At 36.9% G+C, this 16,179-nt stretch overlaps 1 protein-coding gene across 2 annotated transcripts in view; it reads left to right on the top strand.

The window, feature by feature from the left end:
• Positions 1–16,179, top strand: part of LOC150089314 (lachesin-like) — a 563,730-nt gene that overhangs the window by 279,962 nt on the left and 267,589 nt on the right. The window lies entirely within an intron of this gene.

Raw genomic sequence — 16,179 nt, 5'->3', positions numbered from 1 at the left:
CTTCGGCCGTGAAGAATTGGTTTCAATTACTCTCGGCCATGATTTAGACGCAGCGAAGGTGATCGAGCGACCATCGAGAATAATTATATATGTTCCCAGCAGTCAACTATATCCACCACAGTTATGACGGCGCGTGACATTCGGCAATCTTTCCGCCGCTGTCAGGTGCACTGTATGCGAATACGACCCCTCACTTTATGGCGGATATTAATACGATTCCGAGAGATTTATCCTTCCGTGCTTTAACCATAACAGCATGAAACCGTGGTTGGCTCCGTAACTCTCCTCTCTAGTTTGAACGCCAGAAACCGTCGACAGCTGGAAGAAAACGTACGTCGTTACGGCCATCGACAACACACCGTCTTTCAGTGGAACTTCCGGCTAAAGTTCTAAATAAACGGTAAACTTTTATCATCTCTTTGAACTGCAGTTTTACTGTTATGATGGGGGTTTATAGTATCACGAGAAATCAAAAAGGAACAACAATGAACTGAAAAATAAAATTCGCGTCCCGGCTACTCGAAAGCGCAACTGGCTTTGTGCAGCAAAATGATGTCAATCTCTCTCTCTCTCTCTCTCTCTCTCTCTCTCTCTCTCTCTCTCTCTCTCTCTCTCTCTCTCTCTCTCTGAGGAACTGCGCAATAGTTGGATATTTCTGAAAAATGTACCACCTTCAGAATGTCGCGGGTTGAGAAAAACTGCGGGAATGTCACTTGCTCGAAGAAAAAATATCGCAAATTACTCGTTGATAGATTTACGTATTTGCTAGGGGCATCTCAACAACAGCTGCTTGGTCGAACTGCTGTTCTGAAAGTAAAAAGTCCTTGATTAAACTGACCATGAACAAACAAAAAAAAACAGTAAAAGCTGATACAGCTTTTATTGGGTTTATACTTTTGTCCCAATCGCTGGTACAGCTGGATCTGAAAGCCCAATATTTTGTAAATATTTTCAGTCTGAAATAAATAATGTTTCTTCAGTGGGAACTGAACGACCATACAGTGGAAAGAGTATGGATAAAATTACGAATTTACCCAGATTTAACATTAAAAGTTTAAACTATAATAAGGATGGCTAATAGTTAAGGGCAGACCTCGCGAATTCTTCTAAGGTAGACTTATATTTGCCATCCACTTCTTGCGTGGAACATTTGTTCAGGCAAGAAGTTTTCTGCGAAATGAGTCCAGGTTCAGTCTAAGGGATGGTGGGACCTTGAGTACATGAAAGTCAGAAGACTATATTATACAAAATCTTAATTGTAATGTATGTATAATTAATATTCCTAGCCACTGAAGTAGTGAATTAGAGAGCCAAAGAACTTCTCATCCTACAGCATTTAATCTCCTCTGCTGACTTACTCTTTTGGTGTTTGCTTTTATGATTATTCTTCAGTGTAGCAGAACACGTGTCAGCTTTTTCGTTGATATCTTTAACGACATGAACCCCCTCCCCTCCACTGTGTGAGTGCGCGCGTGTGATGTCGCGGCCGCCAAATGTTCATACAGCTAGGATCCATTTCCAAATATACTAGTTATCATAATTTTCAGAAACACTCACTTAAATAGCAATATTTGAAAAATCTTAAGAGGGCATAGAAAAATCGTTTTGCGTTCATCAGATCATAAATTATGAGAAGATTCAAGAAAAGCATGGAATATGCTTTCCTTTTCTTGAATGGTGTAGTAAAATGGTAACGAAGGTTTTGAATAGTAAAATGGAACAAATCTTTTGAATGGTAAAAAAAGCATTCCTCTTCTCACTCTTCTTCTTCTTCTATATATGGATCTGCAAGCGCAAGAAAGTCTTAGAAATCATGGTGAATACTATCTTCATTTTCCTCCAAAATTATACCAACACTAGTGTCCCAAAGCTTTCGAGAAGAATCTGGCACTAACCTTCTTTCGCATTTATCAGTTTCACCAATCTACAGATGGATCCTTGACTAATATAGCGATAAGTGGGATTTTATCATCATCCGTAACTGCACCAGTCAGTTAATTATATATGGACGAAATATATTAAAATTGCTTTCTTTGTTATTTCAAAAATAATGTATTGTGACATAATTTTACATTTGAAAAGTCAAAACAAATTTAAATATAACTGTTGCGTAGCATGCTGAAAAGGCATTGGGGAAGATATTGCTGTTGAAATAACTAATGTCTTATTCCTCACTAAAATAAAAATATAAAGGGGAAAAAACACCCGTTTAAATAATTTATAAGTGAAGGCTTTATTCTTTGAAGATCATGTAAATGCATCGAAGTGCATATTTACGCTAATCAATACTAGCCGAATGATTTTTAGTTAGGAAAAATTACGTCCCTTTCCTATATTACTATATACTTCTGTAATTTAGTTCTATGGTCCACAACCACAGCTCAACTGATACTATGGGGATCGAATACTTAATCCTAAACCGGCTAACTGCAAAACCGACCGCAATCTCAATGTCGATTCTCCATTCTAACCTTGGATTAATCCCAAAAAATTATAGATCCCAACTACAAATATTCACTTGCTGGCAAAACTCTTCACAGGGATGGTAGAGGCACTGTCGATTTCAGATACCATTGGGTGTCCAAGCTTGGTGGGCGGTGAACAAAGTCGCGCGAGATTTCCACTCCGGACTACTGTCAGAAACATGTTTTTTAAAAACATGTTCCTACCAACATGGTTGTCTTTTGTATTGCTCCTGCCATAGATACAAGAGCCATGCCCTCAAGAATACTTACTAATTCATTCACACGTACAGAACAGCAACCAACTCTGATGCTGGACAAGAATGCTAGGCTAAGTAACTGGGATGATACGTTTTTCATGAAAACCACTGCATACTCCTGGAAAACTTCCCTTGTCGAAGGAATGCAACGCTCATTGCGTTTAGAAGAAATGTTAGTGAATATGATGTATAGACATTCTATAAAAAATGCATATGATCATGGCCTGAATTATAGCTGCAAATATAAGTATAGATGCTATCCTGGTGATTGTCATAAATGCAGATTAATTTGTAAAGTTTTCATGTGATCTGTAACCATTTACTTGTACATATAAACACACCATATGTAAGAAAATATAATTAGTATACTTTTGTCAGTTAAAACCTCCTATCTTAATTAAATGAATGCGTATGTGAATCTCGCCCTCGATGCCTGTGTAGGGCAGAACCTTGTGTTTAAATAAACGGATAATAAAATTATTATACCCAAAACTGGAAGAATATAAAGACGCATGAATACAGAAAGCATTTCAAGTATTGGAACCTGTATGCCATAATTATATTTAGCAACAAGAAGCGTTAATGAAATATACTTGGCGCCCTCATGGTATGTGTAACCGAATCAGCTGAACTGAAGATTTCTTTTTAATAGACATTTTCATCACTCTACAACTCATTTATTCAGCAAAGAAAGCCAGTTGGGTCCTTGTATCTCCGACTACAATAAATCATGCATCTCTATATTCCTCAACGTCGCGGCACGCTAGCATCAGAATAATCGGGGTGCTGCCCGTTTCCCACACATTGCGGGGACTAACGCTCGCTCGCGAAACAGTAGCTAACAATGAAAAGAGTCGAGTTACAAAGTTTTTTCTGAAGGACACGGATTTGCTTTCGATTCTTTCTTTCTTTCTCACACATAGAATAAATGTTTTCTCTGTGAGGTTTCCGATTGCACGAGAACCTCCATGGTTAGTACAATCGACTCGAGACATACAAAGGCAAAACATAAAACCCCTTTGTTGCATTAATGTCTGTAGCTTTAATATGTTATCGAAGTTGTTCTTCGGGTTTTGGACTTGCAGCGAAATTCTCCCGTTCTTCGAGTGGCCGCAGATATTTCAGATATTTTCTTTGCTGATACGACGAGCCTACCTTAATGGGGGAGATTGGAGAACTCCGGATATCGGAAGGAGTTATGACTTTCATGGGAATCTGGGGCCATGTTTTGATCCAGTCTATGCTAATTTAAATGTGGGCAATAATTGCACAAAGAAGAGAGAAATTATTCCTGAGGATATTCCTTCTCCGGCACATCTTTTTGCTTAGAATAAACTCCCGCTTAGAATAAACTTACAATTTCTTTACCTTTTTACACAGCAGCGGATTTGAAAAATGAGCTTCTGTCTACAAGGGTCCGTGTTCTGTAAGCAATATCAAACCGTACTTTATATTAGAATAGAATATAATGGTGGATGAAATTTTAAAAATTTTATTTCAAAAAACATTGCAACGTGTCTCACTCGGGCTCGGTCGACATTTGCCGAATTCATCAGCCATTAGATCCACCATTGCTTTTACAGCAGGTGTGCTATTAATGGCATTTCCAACAGCTCTTGATAAGCTTTTGTGCTGTGTGTATAAATTTTGTTAGATTTTCATTAATATTTATTCGTTAATGTTATCTTGTATTTTCACACTTCGATTCCTTTTATATATACATTCAGAATGGAGTTTCTACTCAGCATTTTTGTTTAGTTTTTTATACTGGCCAGATTGTAAGCAAAGAACTAGATACAGGATAGGGTCCTTTATAATAAACTCCCAACATAATATAGTTTAGGGAGAATAACGTGACACTAATTGCTTGGCTCAAAACCCAAAAGTAGTTCCGCTGAATCACTATGTGGAGAATCAGATGGCATGTAAGGACTCGTTTATGGGCACCAATGTCACTTGCTCAATTATAAACTGTTCTGCTGGAGGAATCGAGAAAACATATCCTTCCGTGTTTCATAAAATTTCCCTCGAAGAATACATGTCATAATATTCGCTGAAGTGTTATTTACGTTGTCGTTTTTTTTTCTTATTGTCCCAGTATTTTTTGTCACATAAAGAATAACTCAGTCCTTTGAGATATCAATCCCTACATTCCTACAAGAGTTCAGTTTATTCCTGAATTTTTTTAATATTTTACCCCCTGAATTGCCAACTACATGTGTATCAGACATTAGGCAGGACAGAATTATGACCGTGAATCGGCTATATTTGGAACACCAGTTATTTCTTTTCCGGAGTTAGGAAAGTAATCAGGTCTTGCGTGACAGAATACTGTCACTCACCTTTTCTAACCACGCAGAGACGCACTTGTAAAATTTCATGGAAGAACTCGTGTTCATTCTACTTCTCTTCCTCCTGTGTGTGTGTATACGTACATTGTGCACACGCACGTACAAGTGACCTAAACAGAAAAGTGAATTAACGTAATCTCATCATTTGCATACATTTTATTTCAGCAACGTTTTTAAAGCTTGTTGTTACTCGCATTTGTTTAGAAATCATTTTGATAAAATTTGATTTTCTATTAAAGATTATTTTTAATAACCTTTTGTTTTTAAACGTATCCGAGATATTCCTTCAATTTCAGAGCCAAGGCAAAGCGTAACTAAAGTATACATAGAATACGTAATATGCTGACATTGTATTGCTTTACGTGCTGGACTACGCTGAAGAAAACTACCACTGTTAGTAATTCTCTCTCTTTCTACTTGTGACGAACAGTTCGTATCTCCAAGTTGAAAGATACCAAAAAACGATACATTTTTACTTGATCGGCACCAGCTGTCTTTTAACACGTCGTCAGATCCTCATATCCCTGCAGGGATTCAAGTTCTAATTAAGTGTGAGAATTATTTTAATGCCGGATTGACTTCAAAAGAAAACTAACAGGTCAAATTTCTTAATGGCCACTGCCTCTCAATATTTCTTGAAGCAATTTTTGATTTCTCATTCCTTCTTAGCAGTCTGCGTGGTAGCACAGTGGTTATAATTACTTTCCTCCCTACACCTAGCGAAAAATATCCCAGTTGGAATTCCATCAATGACGCGAGGAACTGTTAGGTGCTTTGTTTTTTCTCTCCGTGTCTGAGTTACTTAGTTTCAGGCGTGGACAGCAAGATTCTTCCTTGGAAACCTCGGGATTTTTTGTCCAGCAGAACAGGCAAATTTACTACGCAATTTGGACAGTTATATAATTATTCAGCTAGAACTTGAAGTACTGTTAACTTTCTCATTAATTCGTTCAGCCAATGGCTTATTATAGCAGCACTCACCTGGGAGGTGAATGCTGCTATAACAAGCCATTTCTGAACGAATTAATGAGCAATTTATGGACATAATACACATGGGCCAGATGTCTTATGCCTCCGAAATCTGATCTGGTGCTCCTCAAGTAACCGTCAAGAAATTCTTGCTCTAGAGTATTGGGTTCTTAGATGTCTGAAAAGAAAACTTCATTTCCCGATACAATTTCCAGGCAACAGTTTTATGAAAACTTGAACACAAAGCCTCTGCAACAGATGATCAACGAGTCTTCAGTCATGCTTCTTACGAAGTTAATTACTTCTGCAAACAATTCACTAAATTTAGCGAATATAATAGCTGCCCCTAACAGAAAATTCAAAAAACGAACGACAATTCAAATCCAATCTCTCCAGAGTCAAACAAATGGACAGTATGTTCCTCCAATGCATTCCTTCACCCCATAAATCATCATTACATTTATTTCAAAAGGTTACTCAACTCTGAAGCCTACAAGAATCAGATGATGAGAAATTAAAACAGTTGCATGTCTTCAACCCAGTAATTGCAACTGAGGGCTAAATGTGTTATTCTGCAAAAAATAAATATTTTTTAATTCATAGGTATAATTTCTATTCATTGTTAATGTATATACGAATTCTGGTATATATTTGTTTTTTTATATTTTTCCTATGTACTAAATATTTTCTCCCCATAGCGCTGTGATGGTCTTGCTGTATTTGCAGTAAATAAATATTTATTATTATTATAAGATAGTTCTTTTGTGACCCTAAAGTTCTCAGCGTCATTAACACCCTCCTTCGCTGTTTTACTATTCTCAGATTGATTTGCAAACTTATCAGAAGAAAATACTTTATTTTGTCATCTGTTCTAAATAAATAAATAATTAAAAAGGACGTTGGTGGCTTATTCGAATTGCTACCAATTCTTCGATCGGCTGGTTGCTTACTCATGCCGCCCCACAGAACTTCGCCAATCAAATGCAAGCGACCATTACTCGAAGAGGAACAGATGTGTTTGTCATCATCATCCTGATAATGCCGGGCCTTTTAACAATGCTGGTGTTGACAAGGGTGAGAAAATCTACCCCTGTCTCTTAACCTTGACATTTGTTTCGTATTTCTAGTCTAATCTGCGATAGTACTGCTAATTAGCAAACAATCATTGAGATGGAAGTATTTAAAGTATTTTTTTAAACCCGCATCTTTATTGGAAAAAATAATTTACTTTTTCTAAACAGGTTTGTATGCTGCTTTTCTGATCGTCAAGATATCACCGTTTCACAAAAGTACAGTACATCATTCACGTTTCTATATCTATTCCTGTTTAGTGAATGTACACTGTATTGTCAAATGTATCCGGAATCCTCCTTGTGATTTTTTAAAAATGTACTATTCATGTGTCAGTATTAGGAAATAAAAGCAGCTGTGTGGACAAAATATAGTAGAGGAGTCGAGACTTCAAGTGTGGTAATTTCTAGAGGACAAGCATCACAGGTGCCACAAAAGATAAAATGCGACATCCTAGATCAGTAAGCGCCTCTTCACCAAATAAAAACGTCATAGTGCACCTCCTCCTGGAAACAGTCTGGTAGAATGTAGAAATTGATGGAAATAATCTGTGGGCGTTCAGACGAGTGGGAAGTGGATCAGTGAATGATATCGAAGAGGTGGGCTGGAAAACCACAGGAAGAGCTACAACACTTAATGCACAACTTCTATTTTCCCAGTGCAGAATCCGTCGTAATTGGCCACCTAAACTTTTAGAAAGCTGTGTTATGGAGTGCTGAGTCACGATATATGGTTTTCCGAACTGATGGCAATACGTCGGTCTGGCGAATGCCCGAAGAACGTTGTTTACAAGAGTGTGTCGTTCCAAGTTTTACGTTTTGCTACAGGTAATGTCACAGTCAGTTTTTCGTGGCTTTGTACTATCGGAAATTTAATAGAACATTAGTGTAATACAATACATTGACATTCTGGACAATTCTGTTCTTCACTGTTTCAAACACACAGCCTTGGTTTTGAAGAGAGGAGGGTGCAGAAGCTTCATTGGTCTGCTCAGAATTCCCACCTTAACGACCGACGCCTTATTAAATATTGTGTCAATTAAAGGTTCTTTGAAGCATGAAAGGATTCGGTTACTTTTGGAAATAGAGTGCATCTGTAATGCATAGCATATTGGTTTTATCCGATATATTTGAAGGGCAATAAAACATATATTTAATTTAAAATTTGAAATTGTTATTTGAAAATAACTGAAAAAAAATACGTTTATTATAATTACGCAGCCTCTTTAATTTAGTTTTTCTCAGTAAATTATTTTTGTTGAATAGAATTTTTGTATCTTACTTTACTAAATCTCTTAAATAATTTAACGAAGTGCTTTACGTGAAAGAAAAAATATTACGATAATATTATTGTCCCTTAGTTTAGTGGGATCTCACTGATTTTTTTTTTTTTATATTAGTAATAATTTTATTTTAGAAATGAAATTTCGTGGCCCACTTAACAATTTCCATGGTCCTTCTCCTTATTTACATCTCTCATCATTTTGACATATTATAATCATAATACGGTTTCTGTCTATACCGATGTTACGCATTCATCGCAGGCCTCGGGAGGGCCAACTCATCACTGTGCCCCCTTTTTTGTTTTGTGTATGTGTTCTCTTTTTGGTTGATTAGGAAACGTTTTAGAAATGAGAAAAGACTTAAAAGAGGAAATATCAAACAACCTTTAAGAATAAATCATTGACATTTCAGATCTCCAACTACACACGATCAAATTCACCTGTTTTCCATATCAAAAATTCAGGAAATGTGAAATTCGTAGTATTAATTGATAATAGTATTATTTCGTCTTTCCACTAAACACTTAATTTCTAATTGGCTAGTTTTACTAAAATGGGTGCACAGACGTCAAAGTGGTTTTGTGAATTTACACAAGTCAAGCTTTGGTCGGCGAGCAATCTCCAGATGTATGTTATTTGTAATAAGTGTTGCTATTGCATTTAAGTAGAAAGCCGATTTACTCTATCACTTGGCTGTTTGTGACCATCGCTGGTGGTTTATCAGAGAAACATTTCTGTGAGGAAAAGTCTAATACTTTTGTAAAAATTTATGAATATGGTCCAAAACAGGAAAAATAACATCAATTTATTAAAATTGCCTAATAAAGCCTTCACTTTCTCGAAAATTAATAAACTGAAAGAACATTTTAAATTATTACAGCACACTATTACCAGCTAACGAAGTTTAAATAAGCCTCATACTGCAACCTTTCGACTTAGAATAAATTCGTGGCTTTTAAGGATTCGAAGGCATTCTTAAATAAAAATAACCGTCAAGAACACGTTGCCACCGGACTGAATTAAAGTAATCTCCTTTCTTGCAAACATTAAAACACTTCTGCTTAAGTATAAAGCAGTACCCGCAAAGTCGGGTTAATTTCCCTTCAACTAAATATTATCCAAAGATATTTGTCATTCTTTGCGAAACACGTATCTGCAAGTCTTAATTACACCGCGCCTGCCCTTTTATTTCCCGCTAGAAATGAGACTAATTATGTTCAGCCTACATTAGCAACGCAAGTCCGAATGGACATTCCTTGTGCACCATGGACGGAGACAACTGAACCCACCACATACCTTCCTCGGATGCAGCGTAATAATTTCTAATCCGCAAGACAGTCTGCTCCGTACATTAGTTAACCTACGGAAAGATTTGCTCATCTTGAGAATGTAATCTCAAGCCTGATAATTTGACCTAAAGGGAAATCTACGAAAGATAATTTCGTTAGCTGATGTAGTTCCGGCTTGCCTGAACAGTTTCTAATGCAGAGACCCTGAAATTGGGAAATATTACAATAGGTAGAGATGTGAAGAAAATTCGAGATGATGTTCGGGCCTCTCATGAAAGCTATTCCAAGGTACCGAACAAGCAATTCTGTGAAGGAATGATATTAATGAGAAACAAGGATCAACAAAGCTGTCTCGGTTAATCTGCAACATCGGTCTCGATGTTGGAGACGTGAAACATAGCGGAAAATATAAAAAGACAATTCTTGGCGTCTTTTAGCTTTATTATCGGCGTCACTATGCAGCGCATAGTGAATATGTAATGAGCATCTCTTCTTATCTGGTGTGTTTGGATTAGTTGGAAATGCTCACTTGAAGTTCTGTAAACTGAATCTAACAGCATCCCACGAGATAGAAAGAAAGACAGGGCTGTGCTGCTGAAATAAGCAAGGCAAATTTCAGTGATTCTATTTGCATATACTACAGAAATAGGAACGAATACATTAACTTTACCATAACAGAAATGTCTAACACATCTGAAGATTAGAAATTATCGCCATTGAAAATTTTGCACCATATCTCTTTACTTATAATAAATCTCCAAAGTTCGACCACCAATTTGAAGGGTGTAATTTCCAACCTTGCTATAGACACGTGAATTAACAGAATAATTAAGTTCGACATTATTGCACTATGCTGAAAAATAATATATTGAGGTGGGTGAAAGTCTGACAGAGCCAAACTTGTTTGAAGAAAATTGGAAAACCGCTTCAGTTCGCTAAGAGAATCGGCTAATTGCTTGGTGCACTAACATGTGGAAAGAGTGGCCAAGGTGAATCCTCGAACCAGGCTTTTCAGACTGTCAAGTAGCAATAAGATGGTACCATGTAGAATAAATTTTTGCTACAAAGTTGACGTTCCAGGAAACAGTAAGCGATGTTTTTTTCTTAGCGGATGCAGCAGCATTTTGACTTGCCCACTTTTTCCAGTACTTACATCCTTATCCCAGACGAAAAGTAATAATTCTACGCAGATATCACCATACACAGCTTTCATTCGCTGGTGAATGTCCAGAGGTAAAATGTTGTCAGCAATGAAAAACTCGATAACTTCAAGCTGCTTTAACGACACTTTATCTCAGATAAAGTATTGCTCTGTTTACAAAGCCTCCTGCTGAAAAATCATAGCTTCACACGCAGTTGTAGGAGGAACGATGTTGCTGACTGCACCTTGATTGATAAGCTGTGTTGAACTGTGTTGGATGAAAAACAATAAAAACTGTGGCATTACTCTTCAACATGCTGCCATATTCTTCGGACACTCGTATCTAAATCGTATTGATTGAGCGTTTTAATGCTTCTTTGTGGTATTTTTACTGAAATATATGTTTGCCTTAGTTTATTGAATGTTATGTCATATTAAAATCCAAATTGTTCTCAATTCTACGAACGTTCATAAGTTTGTTTAAGCCTACAGATTTATTGCGAACTCCTCCGCAATTGAGATAGTAATTCTTCACCATTCTAAAAATAGCAGTTCTTGTTTTTCCTCTAGTGAGGCAACACGTTGTTGAATCCACTAAGGCTGCATCAAGAAGAAAGGAGAAGAACAAATAAAGAAAAAAAATGAAAAGATAAAGGTCACCTTTGTGTTGCCATAAATAAGCTTTTGAAACTGATATCCAGAGATTAAAAAGTGTCCTTGACAACAAGTCATTTGTTGCGGCGTCCGCCAACCTGCTGCACGAGGCAACAGTCGACAAATGGCCGCTATCTGTCAGACTCGTAGTCTCCTTAAAGGAACAGAATCTCTGGAAAATGATGGCTTCGTCTGGCAAGCGGAAGAGACAAAAATGAAATCTTTGGTTTGATCTCTTGCGTTCTATTTCCTTCTCGTGTTTTTGCGCGCTCTTATATCTGTGCGAGCGAATGGATGTTTGTATGGAGAAACACAAAAAGAATCAAGGAGAACGTCTTCTCTAGACGCAATTCCGCGGCGATTGATAAAGGAATTTCCTCTCTTGTTCATAAACAATTGTCTAAACCGGAAGCAATAATTTCTGTATAGTTTCAGGAAGGAATGTTATTTTGTTCAACTTCCTTTGTCAACTACTTTCGCTGCTAATCGAAAAATGCCTTTCGAATGGTACTGGCAGTTGACTTTATTTTTATTTTTCATTATAAACCACTGTGTTTGTTGTTCTTTGATTATGAACAAATTCATATGTGAATAGAATTCCCATAATCGATACAACTCTGCTGAATTTAATAGATTTCTTTCATTGCGGTAAAAGAATCATTTACTTATGTGATGTTGTAAAACTACTCGGTTACAATGAAACCAATGGCGAAACTACTTTGTCGCCAGGTCCACCATCGCCGTTCAGGTTGATGGACTTGGTGGCGATTTTCACTACAACCTGGTGAAAATTGAATTGATTTACCGACAGAGATGACAACTGAAGTGGTGTTTATAACAAATCATTGCTTCCAAGAGTTTCCGTGGAAGTCATTAATAGAATAAATAAGATCCTTCAATATGCGGTTAGATATTAGAAGGAATGCCAAACAAATTACTTTAATTATACTCTCCAAAAGCTTAAGTTATTTAAAACTAGGCATCTTGTGTGCCAGAAGTGTTTTAACAGAACATTTAAAAGACCGGATCGTTATGATTATTGAAAAATGTGGAGAGGAAACAGAATTTACAGTTTTAACTTTAATCTACTGTGAGTAGAGATTTTGCTGAATGCTCTGGATTCAGTTATGTATTTTACTAGCTTAGTCTTTTTACCCTCGTTGGTCCAAAGTCTTAAGTGTTAACAATAGCAAGATGAACTAGCATAACATAAACAGCAATCCTTTCAAGCATCGGCCATTCTCCATGCATAAAATATTATTCTATTAATGGCTCCCGTCGATAAGAGCTTCTGGAAGTTGACTGGAATCGACTTAAATTTACTGACATAGACGACAACTGTGTAGGTGCTTAGACCAATTATGTCTTCCGAGAGTCGTACTGGAAGGCATTAATGAAATAAATCAGATGTTTCAGCATGCGATTTTAATAAATTTTCTATTTATATTCCTGGACGACCACAAAGTCAGAGTTCACAAGATAGAGAAAATAGAAGAAACAACACCGTACTTAGCAATGACGGCCTTGATTCCCGTCATCCAAAGCAATATATTTGTACTTCCTTGTGCTTGACCACTCGGCTACAGCGGCAACCCAGTGGTCTGGCGCGAGGGTTCTTATGGACTACTATTTCAGTGGTCCTTAAATACATGTGCCTTGAGCCCCCGTGATTAATAAATATGGTGCTGTTTCTTGTATTTTCTCTGTCTTGTGAACTCCTGACCGAGTTAGGAGAAACTCTTCGCGATAGTTTAACGGACTTCTGATTATTTCTTTGTCAGAAATCAGTCCGAATTCTTTAATAATTTTCATAAACATAGAAAATAATTAACACATTATTTTTTAAACAGATTAATTATTCATTAACAAATGAATTAATCATTCATTCCGTTGAAAAAATTTGTGTTTCAAAAAAATTAAATTCAATTTTTTCCTTGATCTTGGAAACTTTACTTTTCAAGACTGTTAACTGAAATGCCCCTTTGTATCTATTTACTTACCAAGCACTATAAAGCATGACACAGTGGCTCCTCAGAGTGATTTGTCCACCGACACGTTGCACCTTCAAATAGCTGTTTCAATAGTCAGCTGTTGGAAAAATATTTCTCGGGCCAGCATGGGCAATCTATTTCTGTTATGCATTGACAATTTTTTTTTCGGCCACGTAGTTTCGACTTGCGAGCATTTTCTGGCATCTATTTTCCAAACATTGAGCGCTTCAGAATCAGTCACGTGACGAAACTTTCACTTGGATATTGAAATGTTCCAAAAGGATTTATAAGCGACTAAAATTGCTGTTGGTATTCATGCACAATCACCGACAGGATTTCTTTTTTGGAAAGCCGTGTTCCTAATCACGGTGCTCATCCAATGTATATTCAGTGTTTGGACCAAAAAGAAAACATGTAGCGCAAGAGCTTCATTGGGTTATTCACGAAATATTGTTAAAGGGGTTTCTGTAATATATGTTGAGCTTCAGGTTATTTTACAATATTTCAAGCTTTATTCGATATTATATACGTGTCTGTTTTCATCAGTGCGCGATTCGAATTGCAAAACAATACATGTAGTTTTGTTTTTATTTTGTTACTGGTTGTTCAAAACAGACTCCACGCATTTAGAATGCGAAAATATTATTAGTGACTATGAAATTCGAGAGAAAAAGATCCCGCAATAGAGAGAGAAGGAGAGAGAGAGAATTCCGGGCAATGATTCCATGCAATGTAAAACCATCTTTCTATTTCTTGATTACACATTTTTTTTTTTTTAAATTCAGATAAAGTAAAAGTTACATTCATCCCTAGACAGCAATCAAATGTTAGGAGGGTAAACAAAACCATAACATAGCAATACAAAATCTATAAAATATACAAATACATAGATAAAAATACAAGGCGAAGAGAGATTATGTTCGATATAAATACTCAATATACAGTCAGCGTCTGTCCAAGCAGAGCTCGGGGATGCCGGTAGGATGCTGTAAGCTGACTGGAACAGGAGGAGCACAGATGATCCTCTATTACAGAAGCCACGTAGGACGATGGTGAAATGAAGGTCTAAAATTGCGAGATTGCGTAGGTATCTGCAAAAACGTTTGTTCTGTAGGCCTTGTCAACACAAATTGCCTCAGAGTTGATGTTTAAGTCGTTGAGAAGTCCAGTCGTCTTTGCTGGGAACATATGATTTGCTTCCAAGGGGTCATTCCATGCAGCGAATGCAGTATACCCCCTAAAGATAGTAAGGGGATGTCCTGAAGTCCTACTGAGGGATCGAAGAAGCCAATACTCAATCCCCAAGAACTTACGCAGGTAGGCTGGTGGGGCAGAGGACCAGATTTCCGATGCGAAGAGACATACTTTTTTTAATATTCAACAATTAATCAAGATATGTATATTATTACAGTGGAGTGTTTCCTTCTGTCTGAATGTTTCTCTTTCTGATAGAGAATAGTCTAGATGTCTTTTATTCATCGAGCGATATGCGGTTTTTTTTATCCTAAATAATAATGAAATGCTGTTTAAAAATGCAACTTGAGATGAAGTCTCAAGACAATCGAAAGTATCCTCTTCTACAGAAAGTTATATTTTACAATTGCTACAAGATATTTCCAAGAAAAAGAAAAATCCATTGACACGGGAAAGTGATGTGAACCTACATTGCTTCATTCAGTAAGACGTTTATATACCAATTCAGCACAGAGTACTAGACTGGCCCTATTTTCTCAGAAGTGAGAATACTGAACATCGTAAAATTGGCAATATGCTTATGCAGCACTAGTCGGAAAAAAATTAATTTACCCATTCCTTCACATAATTAGTCAAATCCTTCCTTAAACTTAGTAAAATTACCTATATCCAGAAAACTAGGTAGAATTTTATCCAAGCAATTGATTACTCTTTTTCTGAATGCAAATTTCCGCATATCTATTCTGCAGCCAACATTTCCCAATTTACGTTTTGCCCACTTATATGTTTCATCTCAGAAAGGGTATCAGCATTCAGTTTACTTAGCCCCTTTAAGGCCCGTTACACTTCAATTAGGTAGCCCCACAAGTGTGTAGTTTCCAGAGAGTGAAATTTACAGATGCCTCCCGTTTCCAGCAGACCAACATCTTTCCTAAAATGAGGTTTCAAAACCTGTATGCAGGAAATGGCCTGAGCCGTAGCTTATTTTAAGCATGATACCATCCAAACTGGTGGTTATGTTCTTCTAGGACAGCACCCTGCATTCATCATGTATTCATTTTTCTATGAAATTTGAATTGTCAGTATGCAGCCCATCTTTTTAATTTATCTAGATCCTCTTGAAGTACTCTGATTTCTATCATTAACCTAACCAAACCAAACGTCACATTTGAAATACTTAAATAAGTATCGTAAAGAAAAAATTAAAAACAGTAAGGGGAGCCGAACATAGATCCTTGCAAAACTTAACTCATCACATTAGTCCATGAAGAGTAGTGGCCATTTATTACTTCCCTTATCTCATACAGCATCCTTTTGTGCCTTCGTGGGTAGCAGAGTTGATATAATCCCCGTCCTCCCTCACCGGGTGGATAAGACCTGAGTTCAAATTTCATCAATGGCAGAAGGAATTTTTTGGGTCTTTTTCATAGCATAGCCGAGTTAGTGGATCCCAGGGATAGCATTGTTTTTTCTCTTCCGCTTCTTGAACTTTTCCGCTCCTTTCAGCCTTGCTCC

The sequence above is a fragment of the Mastigoproctus giganteus genome, chromosome 2 (assembly GCF_048544385.1).
Source record: "Mastigoproctus giganteus isolate SK-2022 chromosome 2, ASM4854438v1, whole genome shotgun sequence".
NCBI classification, from domain to species: domain Eukaryota; kingdom Metazoa; phylum Arthropoda; class Arachnida; order Uropygi; family Thelyphonidae; genus Mastigoproctus; species Mastigoproctus giganteus.
This window is presented reverse-complemented; position numbering and strand designations above follow the sequence as displayed.